This window comes from Schistocerca serialis, chromosome 8 (genome assembly GCF_023864345.2).
Source record: "Schistocerca serialis cubense isolate TAMUIC-IGC-003099 chromosome 8, iqSchSeri2.2, whole genome shotgun sequence".
Taxonomy (NCBI): Eukaryota; Metazoa; Arthropoda; class Insecta; order Orthoptera; family Acrididae; genus Schistocerca; species Schistocerca serialis.
The window spans coordinates 414,467,633-414,480,678 of NC_064645.1; positions in this window are offsets into that span (position 1 = coordinate 414,467,633).

A 13,046-nucleotide genomic window follows, 5' to 3' on the forward strand; every position below is an offset into this window, starting at 1 on the left:
TACTGCTGTTACTAGTACTTAATTTTATTGCAGTATGCGCCTTTAAGCTTCACGTGTCCGTTCAGTGGATTAGAACAGTCAGCAGACACTGGTTGTACACAATCATTTCTGGCTATAAGAAATCTGCTTTTCAACAGGAATAATAATGCAAAATAAACTTCAGTTCCAATTTATTACAGTGTGTCCATCAGTGGAACTCATTCTTAGCTGATTTTAGAACCTGAACATATTCTCAATTCGAATAGAATAAACTTTAAGACTGAGAAACTTGTGCCCACGAATCAGCATGGTTTTAGGAAGCATAGCTCATGGAAAGTCAGTTTGCTCTTCTTGCTCTTCTCGCACATGATATACTGCGAACTATGGATGAAGGGCAACAGGAAGAGTCCAGATTTTTTAAATTTCCGGAAAGTGTTTGACGTGGTGTCCCAATTCTAGGCCAGTAATGAAAGTACGAATATGTTGAATAAGTTCACAGATTAGTAAGTGGCTCGAAGACTTCTTAAGTAATAGAACCCAGAATGTTGTCGTCGACGGCGAATGTTTATCAAAGAAAAGAGTATCGTCAATAGTGCCCCAGAGAAATTTGATGGGACCGCTGTTGTTTGGTATGCACATAAATGATTTGGTGGAAAGGGTGGGCAGCAATCTGCGGGTTGTTTGCTGATGATGCTGCGGAGTACGGCAATATGTCGAAGTGAGTTACTGAAGGGAGGTACAAGACAGACAAAATTTCTGGTTGTTGTGATGAATAGCACCTAGCTTTAAATGTAGAAAAATTTAAGTTTATGCGGATGAGTGGGATAAGCAAAACATCATTAGAGTCCTGCTTGTGTCACGCCGTTTAAATTTCTGGGCGTAACATTACAAAGAGATATGAAATGGAACGAACATGTAAGAACTGTACTAGGGACTCCGGTTGGGGTGACTTGACAATGTCCAAGGAGTGCTTGGCCGAAAGCTCGTGTAGTATTAAGCAATTGATGCGGTTGGAAACCCAAGAACATTTCATTCAATCTTATCGCCCTAGACTCTGCATTTATACACCATTTGAGCTGACTGCCGATCGATTCTGCCGCCGCCAACACACATTGCGCCTAAGGACCACTAAGAAGAGATTCGAGAAACTAGGGCTCACACGGAGGCATATAGGTAGTAGTTTTTTCCTTGTTCTATTTGCAAGTGGTACAGCAAAAGGAATGACTAGTAGTTGTGCGGGATACCTTCCGCCACGCACTGTACCTTGCGGACTATTGATGTAGACGCAGAACTTAGTTTCGTCGAGTAGATCATAAAAAAGCGGTGCTTATTTTTCAGAATGTTGAGGAAACGTCATGTTGCGCTTGCTGTAAGTAATTCACCCCTTTCCCTTCATTTTTTTCTAAATGAAAAGCTCTCTTTTTGTAAATTATAAAGGACTGACAAACAACAGTGCATAGTAGAGCAGCGACATGGTAGTCGATATCGTTGATAATAGACAAAAGGCTCAATAAGACAGATTGTCCAAATGGCTCTGAGCACCTAACATCTGACGTCATCAGTCCCCTAGAACTCAGAACTACTTAAACCTAACTAACCTAAGGACATCACACAAATCCATGCCCGAGACAGGAGTCGAACCTGAGACTGTAGCGGCCGCGCGGTTCCAGACTGAAGCGTCTAGAACCGCTCGGCCACACCGGCCGGCTCAATAAGACAGAGTTTCAGTTGTTTCGTAGTACAGCCACTTTGAACGAGCAACCATTGCACAGAATCCGCGCGGTAGCAAGTCTGGAGGCTTTTATTTCTGGTGGGAGGTAAAGCTACTCTGAGTCGTAGGGAACGTGCTTACATCACTCATACTCTTGAATCTCTCTGAAGACACTGCTTGACCAGCATTGTCTATTGTTGTCGTTGTTGTTGTTGTTGTTGTTGTTGTTGTGGTGGTCTGCAAGCTCTCCACGCTACTTTAACCTCTACAAGCCTCACCATCTCAGAGTATATACTGCTTCCTATATACGTCTGAATCTGCTTACTGCGCTCATCTCTTGGTCTCTTTCTACGATTTTTACCCTCACGCTTCCCTCCCGTACTAAACTGGTGATCCCTTGATCCTTAGATTCTGTCTTACCAACTGATCCCTTCTTCTAGTACGGTTGTACCACAAATTTCCCTTCACCCCAATTCTAATCAGTACCTCCTCATTAGTTACGTGATCTACCCATCTAATCCTCAGCATTCTTCTGCAGCACCATATTTCAAAAGATTCTATTTTCTTGTCTAAACTGTGCATTGCCCATGTTTCACTTCCACACATGGCTATACTCCGTACAAATACTTTCAGACAACAGTCCTTGACAATTAAATATATACTCGATGCTAACAAATTTGTCTTCTTCAGAAACGCTTTTCTTCCCATTGCCAATCTACAATATCTGTCTTCACTACTTCGACCATCATCAGTTATTTTGCTTCCAAATAGCAAAATTCATCTACTACTTTAAGTCTGTCATTTCCGAATCTAATTCCCTCAGCACCGCCTAATTTAATGCGACTACATTTCATTATCCTTGTTTTGCTTTTATTCGTGTTCATCTTATATCCTCCTTTTAAGATACTGTTCATTCCACTGAACTGTTTTTTCAAGTCCTTTGCTGTTTGTGACAAATTTAAAATGTTATTTGCAAACGTCAGAGTTTTTATTTCTTCTCCAAGCATTTCCGTTCCTCCTCCAAATTTTTCTTTTGTTCCCTTTACTTCTTGCCCAATATACAGATTGAGTAACATCGGGGATAGGCTACAATCAAGTCTCACTCTCTTCTCAACCACTGCTTCCCTTTCGTGCTCCTCAACTCTTATCACTGCCATCTGGTTTCCGTACAAATTGTAAATAACTTTTCGCTCCATGTATTTTACCCCTGCCACCTTTAGAATTTGACAGAGATTATTCAAGTCAACACTGTCAAAAGTTTTCCGTAAGATTACAAGTGCCATAAACGAAGGTTTTCCTTTCCTTAGCCTGTGTCCTTTAATAAGTAGTAGCGTCAGTATTGCTTCGCGTGTTCCTACATTTCTCCGAAATCCAAACTGATCTCAAAAATGACTCTAAGTGCTATGGGACTTAACATCAGAGGTCATCACTCCCCTAGACTCAGAACTACATAAACCTAACTAACCTAAGGATATCACACATATCCATGCCCGAGGCAAGATTCGAACCTGCAACGGTAGCAGCCGCGTGGTTCCGGGCAGAAGCACCTACAACTGCTCGGCCACAGCAGCCGGAAACTGATCTTCCCCGAAGTCTGCTCTTACCAGTTTTTCCATTTGTTTGTAAGGGATTCTTGTTTGTAATTTGTAACCTTGACTTATTAAACTGATAGGTTGCTGATTTTCACATCTGTCAGTACCTGCTTTCTTTGAATTGGAATTATTATATTCTTGTTGAAGTCTGAGGAAGTTTCGCCTGTCTCATATCTTAATCACCAGATGGAAGAATTATGTCATGGCTGGCTGGCTCTTACAAGGCTATCAGTAGCTCTAACGGAATGTCGTCTACTCCTGGGGCCTTTTTGCGATTTGAGTCTTTCAGTGCTTTGTCAAATTTTTCCCACACCATCTCATCTACCTCCTGATTTTCACCAACATCATCCTTCATTTCCGTAACATTACCCTCGAGTACATCTCCACTTTATAGACCCTCTGCGTACTCCTTCCACTTTTCTGCTTTCCCTTCTTTGCTTAGGATTGGTTTTCCATATGAGCTCTTGATATTCATACAAGTGGTTCTCCTTTCTCTAAAAGTCTCTTTAATTTTTCTGTAGGCAGCATGTATCTAACCCTTAGTGATACATGCTTCTGCATCCTTATATTTGTCCTCTAGCGGTTCCTGCCCAACTTTCACACATTCAGTCAACTTCATTTTTGCACGTTTGTATTTCCTTCCACCTGCTCCATTTATTGCATTTTTACGTTTTCTCCTTTCATCGAAAGATTTCAATATCTCTTGTGTTATCCAAGGATTTCTACTATATATCGTCTTTTACATACTTGATCCACTGCTGCTTTCCCTATTTCATCTCTTAAAGCTACCCATTCTTCTTCCACTGTATTTCTTTTCCCTGTTCTTGTCAACCGTTCCCCAATGTTCTCTCTGAAACTCTCTACAGCCTCTGGTCCTGTCTGTTTATCGAGGTCTCATCTTCTTAAATTCTTGCCATTTTGCAATTTCCGTAGTTTTAGTCTGCAGTTCATAACCATTGAACTGGCACTGGAAATGTCTGACAATTTAAAAGCTCGTTCCGAAATCTCTGTTTTACCATTATATAATCAATCCGAAACCTTCCGGTTCAAAATGGTTCAAATGGCTCTGAGCACTATGGGACTCAACTGCTGAGGTCATTAGTCCCCTAGAACTTAGAACTAGTTAAACCTAACTAACCTAAGGACATCACAAACATCCATGCCCGAGGCAGGATTCGAACCTGCGACCGTAGCGGTCTTGCGGTTCCAGACTGCAGCGCCTTTAACCGCACGGCCACTTCGGCCGGCGAAACCTTCCGGAGTCTCCAGGTCTCTTCCGCGTATACAACCATCTTTCATGATTCTTAAACTAAGTGTTACCTAAGATTAAATTAAGGTCTTCAAAATATCCACGGGTGTGCTGCAGGTCTATAGTGTCCAACGGGCGCCGGCCGAAGTGGCCGTGCGGTTAAAGGCGCTGCAGTCTGGAACCGCAAGACCGCTACGGTCGCAGGTTCGAATCCTGCCGCGGGCATGGATGTTTGTGATGTCCTTAGGTTAGTTAGGTTTAACTAGTTCTAAGTTCTAGGGGACTAATGACCTCAGCAGTTGAGTCCCATAGTGCTCAGAGCCATTTGAACCATTTGTCCAACGGGCACAATATTTCCCCGACCATACATGTCGCCATCATCAGGTGAACTGACGGACTGAGCTCCTGTGAACGTGCCGGCACGGAGATCCGTACGCTATGGCTGCTCAGACGGAACTGGGTTCGGTCGCGGCGGCGGCCGATTTAAATACCCTCCGCCCGCGGCGCGCTCCCTCCGCCGTCCGCGCCCCGCGCCACGGTCGCGCGGTGGAACAGATTGCGACGGCGTCTGAGATGACGTCGGTGTGATGGCTCTGTCCGCCGTGGTCGTCACAACTATACGTTTGCTCGATTTACTCTTGATTAACCCAATCGCTGGTTCCCAAGCCTTGTCACGGTTTATGAGGTCGTCATTGGTGCGAATTTCGATGGCCTCTCTAACAACGCTGTCCCAGTATCTCGACGTCTGTACCAGAATCCTCGTGCGGTCGTACTCCATGGCGTGATTTTCCAACAAACAATGTTCAGCGACCGCCGACTTGCTCGGATACATCAGTCGAGTGTGCCTCCGGTGTTCACGGCATCGATCCTCGACGGTACGCATCGTCTGACCAATATACGACTTGCCACATTGACACAGAATCTGGTACACGCCGGCCTTCCTCAAACCGAGGTCATCTTTGGCGCTTCCCACCAGTGCACGAGTTTTATTTGGAGGACAAAACACAGTCCCGACCCGGTGTTTCTTTAGAATGCGGGCGATTTTACCCGAGAGTGCGCCTGTGTATGGAATAAATGCAGTGCCTACCTCCTCCCTCGTAACTTCATCCATCTCAACAGGTTGTGCTGCAGTGGTTGGGGGGAGAGCACGTTGAATCTGCCACTCTGAGTACCCATTTTTTCGAAATACAGTTCTCAGATGTTCCAATTCCTGGGGTAGACTCTCTGCGTCAGAGATAGTGCGCGCCCTATGTACTAGAGTTTTAAGTACCCCATTCCTCTGTGAATGATGGTGGCAGCTGTCTGCGTGCAAATACAGATCAGTGTGCGTTGTCTTCCGATACACCCCATGACCTAGGGTGCCGTCAGCCCTTCTCTTGACCAAGACGTCAAGGAAAGGTAATTTACCCTCCGTTTCAGTCTCCATAGTGAATTTGATGTTGGGGTGTATGGAGTTTAGATGTGTAAGGAAGTCAAGGAGTTTATCCATACCATGTGGCCAGATGACGAACGTGTCGTCCACGTAACGGTAAAAGCAAGTAGGTTTCCATACGGATGACGACAGGGCTTCCTCCTCGAAGTTCTCAATGAACAAATTCGCTACCACCGGTGAGTGTGGGCTACCCATGGCGACTCCCTCTGTTTGTTCGTAGTATTCTCCATTAAAAAGAAAATACGTGGAAGTCAAGACATGCCTAAAAAGTTCAGTGGTCTTCTCGTCAAACTTCTGACTAATCAATTCTAGTGACTATCGCAGGGGTACCCTCGTGAACAAGGAAACGACGTCAAAACTCACATTGATATCTGACTCATCCAACCTGAAGCTATCAAGGCGTTTAACAAAATCCACGGAATTACGGATGTGATGAGGGCATTTACCCACATAAGGACTTAATATTCCCGTCAGGTATTTGGCCAACAAATATGTAGGTGCCCTGATGTTGCTGACGATGGGGCGTAATGGTACCTCCTCTTTGTGAACCTTCGGGAGTCCATATAGTCTAGGCGGTACCGGACCTTGGGGTAACAATTTCTTAGCGTCACCCTCCGGTAAATCTGCGTCCTTGAGAAGCGCCCTCGTCTTGTTCTCCACCTTCTTTGTAGGGTCAACGCTGATCTTCCGGTAGGAATCGTCGTTTAGTAGGATCTGCATCTTATCAGTGTGGTAGGGTAAATTACCTTTCCTTGACGTCTTGGTCAAGAGAAGGGCTGACGGCACCCTAGGTCATGGGGTGTATCGGAAGACAACGCACACTGATCTGTATTTGCACACAGACAGCTGCCACCATCCTTCACAGAGGAATGGGATACTTAAAACTCTAGTACATCGGGCGCGCACTATCTCTGACGCAGAGAGTCTACCCCAGGAATTGGAACATCTGAGAACTATATTTCGAAAAAATGGGTGCACAGAGTGGCAGATTCAACGTGCTCCTCGCCCAACCACTGCAGCACAACCTGTTGAGATGGATGAAGTCACGACGGAGGAGGTAGGCACTGCATTTATTCCATACACAGGCGCACTCTCGGGTAAAATTGCCCGCATTCTGAAGAAACACCGGGTCGGAACTGTGTTTTGTCCTCCAAATAAAACTCGTGCGCTGGTGGGAAGCGGCAAAGATGACCTCGGTTTGAGGAAGGCAGGCGTGTACCAGATTCCGTGTCAATGTGGCAAGTCGTATATTGGTCAGACGATGCGTACCGTCGAGGATCGATGCCGTGAACACCAGAGGCACACTCGACTGATGTATCCGAGCAAGTCGGCGGTCGCTGAACATTGTTTGTCGGAAAATCACGCCATGGAGTATGACCGCACGAGGATTCTGATACAGACGTCGAGGTACTGGGACAGCGTTGTTAGAGAGGCCATCGAAATTCGCACCAATGACGACCTCATAAACCGTGACTGTGGCTATAATCTTAGCAAGGCTTGGGAACCAGCGATTGGGTTGATCAAGAGTACATCGAGCAAACGTATAGTTGTGACGACCACGGCGGACAGAGCCATCACACCGACGTCATCTCAGACGCCGTCGCAATCTGTTCCACCGCGCGACCGTGGCGCGGGGCGCGGACGGCGGAGGGAGCGCGCCGCGGGCGGAGGGTATTTAAATCGGCCGCCGCCGCGACCGAACCCAGTTCCGTCTGAGCAGCCATAGCGTACGGAACTCCGTGCCGGCACGTTCACAGGAGCTCAGTCCGTCAGTTCACCTGATGATGGCGACATGTATGATGGGGGAAATATTGTGCCCGTTGGACACTATAGACCGGCAGCACACCCGTGCATATTTTGATTATCAAATACGCCGGGAGAAACTCAAGAATCAAAAATTAAGGTCCATTCAAAATTCTACTAGGCGGCTCTCTCTTTCATTCCTTTCACTCAGTCTATGTTGATCTACTACTTTTTCTTCTACACCCTTTCCCCCGATTTAGTTTTTCCGTGATTTCACTAAATCATTTCATGGAAATGACGGGATGATTCGTTTGAAAGGGCTCCCCCGATTTCCTACCCAATCCTTCACTAATCCGAGCTTGTGCTCCGTCTCTAATGACTTCGTTGCAGACGGGACATTAAATACTAATTTCCTCCTCCTACGGTCCCCCACGATATTAAATTTTCTTCTCCCTTAGCTATCTGTATAATTTCTTTTACCTACGGAACCAGCTGTCATACATACTTTTACTACTATGGTGGGCGTGGGCTTCGTGTCTGTCTTGGCCACAATAATGCGTTCGGTATGCTATTTATATTAGCTTTGCCGCATACCCGTTTCTCTATTCATTGTTAAACCTACTGCAGAATTACCCGTATTTGATTTTATATTTATAACCCAGTATTCACCAGACCAGATGTCCTGATCCTCGTGCCACTGAACTTTAACCTATCCATTTCCTTTTTTTAAATTTTCTATCCTACCTTCCCGATTAAGGGATCTGACATTCCACGCTCCGATCCATAGAATGCCAGTTTTGTTTCTCCTCATAACGACGTCCTCCCTGAGATCGGAATGAGGTACAATTTTACATTGGAAATACTCTACTCAAGAGGAATCCATCATCATTTAATCATACAGTAGTGCTGCATGCCCTCGGGAAACATTACGGCTGTAGTTTCCCCTTGCTTTCAGCCATTCGCAGTACCAGCTCAGCTAGGCCATTTTGGTTGATGTTAGAAGATCAGATCAGTCAATCATCAAGCACTGTCTGTACTTTAGGAAATCAAGAATAGTCCTAGCAGTGATGTACTACGTTGTATCTCAAAGTGGTAATGTCAATACAGACAGCACACTTCCAAGGGTAGGGGAGCTTCACACTGCTCTCATATCTTCCGGACTTTGTGTCTTTATTTCTGAACTTTTTCTGTAGCTTAAATAAGGAAAACAGTCGTCCACTAACAGAAAGTGATTCAAGTAAGGTAACTTCGTCTCGTTAACTGCAATGTATTGAACTGAAAACTTTTTGAAATGGAACCGCAGGCACCTTTTTGTGAGATAGTGACACCCAGCGTCATACTTTAAGTTGCGATGTTTTATTCTTCTGGTGTAACCTAACTTGTAAATTTTCTTTAATAAAATGATAAAGTACAGATTATTATCACTGTTTATGTATTAGTTTTTTCGATCTTAGAACTATAAATAAACTGCACGTGACACCTATTGATTGTTTCATAGTATCTGCTTGTGAAATTACATTTTTCTTTTACATCCCTGTAGTCGGTATTTGTGGTCCGTTAGTAAGAAGATTGGTAGACCATTGTACTACACAAAGTGAACATTAAAATCCGACGAACTTCCAGGATGAATTCCTGAATGAAAATGTATGCATCAAGTGCAACAACTAGTCGTCCACAAGCACAGTACAGAGCTGCATCACATCCACGCCACAACAGATGTTCAAAGTGGCCCACATGGGATGTAATGCACGCGTTCACACGTCGCATCATGAACTCCCTCATTCTTTCGCACGTTCCGACTTCTCTGGGAATAGCGCCACAGGCGTCGTGAACATGCTGTTGAAGGATTTGTACATCAGGACCAGCTTCAGTACACACAACGCCTTTCAGATGACCCCATAGGTAAAAATTCAGGGGGCTTCGTTCGGGCGATCCAGCAGGCCATGCCACAGGGACTCCGCATCCTGTCCTAATTCTGGGCAAGATACTGTTGACGTGTCGGCGAACTGTAATGCAGAAGTATGGTGGTGCTCCGTCATGCAGAAACCACAAAACCTGTCGTGTTGCCAGAGGCACATCTCAGTATCCCCAGGCATACTATTCCGTAAGTAGTCCAGGTACGTTCCTCCGTGGAGCCGTTGTGGAAACATAATCTGTCAAAGAACGTTGTCGCCAAGAGTTCAATACATTGATGTTCATACGATGCTGACGACACGCCTCAACCATTCGCCAAGGATTGTCTGTAGCCAACACATGACATTGTTCAGACTGATGATACCAGTTCAAGTAGAGGTTGCTTCATCGGTAAACAAGACTGACATAATTGCGGTGGGCTGGTGCCAAAACCATAGACAAAATTCTTCCCATAAAGGGAACTCCACAGCTGATAATCCTTGCACTCGTTTCAGGTGATACGGACAGTAGCGGTTGTCTTGCAGGGTACACGTAATCGTACTTTCACTTACACCAGGTTGACGGGCCACTTGCCTGGAGCTTGTGCTAACATTCGTCTCAGCATCGTTTAGAACTCGGACCTCCAAGTCTGTTGTACGTATAATCCACCACGTCGCTGAACGTTCATCTGAAAATATCTATGACCACACACACACACACACACACACACACACACACACACACACACACACACACACACACACGCGCGCGCGCCAAAAACGGGATTCAAATATTGTGTTATATGGCTGGTGTCTGAGAGGGTCCGTGTTTTGGTATAGCCATGCTCCGTCTCAACCGATCCTGTCTGCTTGACCGTTCACAAAGACTCACCATCTCGGGTTGTTCCCGACAGGAATACCGCAGTATTCTGCTGTTCTCAGTGGGCTACGTCAATCACACAACCTTCAACACACAAGGAACGCACGGTATGTGATCAGAGGAACTTTCATTCGTCAGCGCCATCTACCGTGGCAACGATTTGTTACGGGACACATGGTCATAAGACCTATCTTTCTCCATTTCTAGGCAGAAATTTATCACTGCAGTTTATTGGTTTGATTAATGTCCACTTTGTATATAACTAATAAAGAATTGTCGACAGTACGGGAATCCGTACCTAGTGTAATGCCTTTCTTGTGAAGTACAGATACTACATTCTTCCAGATATCTGTATAGTCATCTTACTTGGACATACCGAAATTAGTTTTGCAGCTATGTACTTCAATACTTGTCACGTTGATTTTTAATTTTTATTATCCTCTTGGCGTCTTAAGTGTTTTCACAAATTTGCGTACTTCGAATGTGTGTCTCTATGGAAGTTTTTCACAACTTTATTCCTTCTCAAAGTCTCATATCTGCATATGCGTTTTATTATGTACATCAAGTTCTAGAGGATTTCAGTCGTCTTCCTTTTCGTCGCAACTGTAACATAACTACATTCTAATTAAGTTGGTGACCCTTCCAGAGAATAACCACCTATATTGTTTTCTTTAAATTTTTCAGTATATTCTATGGTTTTCCAAACTAGCCGATAGTCCAAAATTAATTCTTTTCATGAAAAACGTATTTTTTTATTATCAAGAGACTCAAACGTTATTATCACTTTCTTGATTTGATTGTAGTGTATGCTTACAATGTCTGCACCAATGAATTAGAATTCGTCTCTAAAGCGCCAGGCTCGTTCCAACTTCAATACTAATCTCAGCTTTTCATGACGATACAGTGCTACGTAATTTGAATACAGCACGAATGAAGGGATATGTAGCTTTACGAATTGACTTGCAGAGAGCACAATGGGGCTGGTGTGTGGCAGCGGAGGCCTAGGGTTCGGTGATGTATAGTAAGCTAGGATTTTCTCTCAAGCTTTGGGATCAACAGCGATTATGCTGGTCTCTCGATCTCTATGCAAATTTATCGATAAGTATTTAATACTCTATTTCCATAACGGAAGCTTAATGTTACTTAAGTAATCAGAAGGGTTTGCGCGTGGGAAATGGAGGGATAGAAGCAACTCGTCAGCATGAAACTGGGTAGTTATCTTGGGGCTCCATCGTGTGTGACTGCATTTAACACGCAATGAGAAACTGTGGGCAATGATATATGGAATCAGTGAAAATTTTTGGCATAACGATGTTTTGTACGCGGAATGGAACTGTATACCCGTTTCTTGCACATAGTTTTCACATTTTCACCTGTCGAACAACATCCATACTCTAATGTACGAGCCTTCCATATTCCTTACAGGAGATATTTAATCACCTTTAGTTTCTAGACCATGAAACTAACCATGAAACAGTCGCATAGTTGAAATAATACCTGTGCTACCTGTCCCTATCTTCACGAAGGCTCCAGTCAGCATTTCACTCCTTTAGTTCATTCCAAATACATATTCCACATTAATTTTGTATAGTTTTCTTTTAAAGCTATAGTTTCGGAAGACCTCACGACAATCAATCCCACTGATAATGACATATACACAGCGTCATAACACAATAGTGTGCAAATTAATTGCGACAAGCTCATATATTACAAGAAATTGAAGTCGGTTAACTGTAATCAATTTTATCCCCCCGATCGTTGAACTCTTGCCGGACTATTGTTGCCCTGACTACGAACAAAAATTTGAGTCCTCTCCAGTCCACATGAGTGCTTTAATGTGTAGCAACAGTATGTGTTATTCCTGCGCTCTCGGAAGGAAAAGTTCGAGTTTGTGTTAAAAAGGACATTTCACGTAAGCAATGGGCGGAAATAGTTGCTCTTCATGAAGACCCTATGATAGTAACAGAAATTACCTCTAATGTTGGTGTGGGAAAATCTGGTAGTGTCTCTAGACGTATTAGGACACATAGTGACACCATCAGAAGAGGTAGATGTGGACCTTAACGAAGTAAGGGCCTTCACGGACTTTTATTGGCTACTGTGGTTGAAACTGAGGTTTCAACGGTTCTGAGTAGGCTTCATGATTATGGGCGGAAGGTGCAAAAGCCCTTACAGAAGCAGCTCTTCAATCCAACCATGAAGAAAAAACGGCTGACGTGCGACTGCGTATCACATTCTACTGTCGAAGGTGTAAGATTTTCATACTTTCTCTATCATTGTAAATAATTCACCTTCAATGTACTGGGGCAAAGGCGAATGAGCGCACTGTATGAATAGTGAATAAAGTCATTGACCCTGTGTCCATTTTATCTGTAGTTTTACTTGCTAGTCAGTCAGCTGTGGAGCGCTGTGGCATTCTTATTTGTGACGGAGTAGCGAGCAGTTGAGTTTTCAGAGAATGAGATCCGTTATTTCTGAATTTGGAAGAAAACATTCTGGAATACTTTATTATGGAGATAAAAATTTGTTTATAAAGCTATTTCATTCTTTGTATTAATGGAGAAGAAT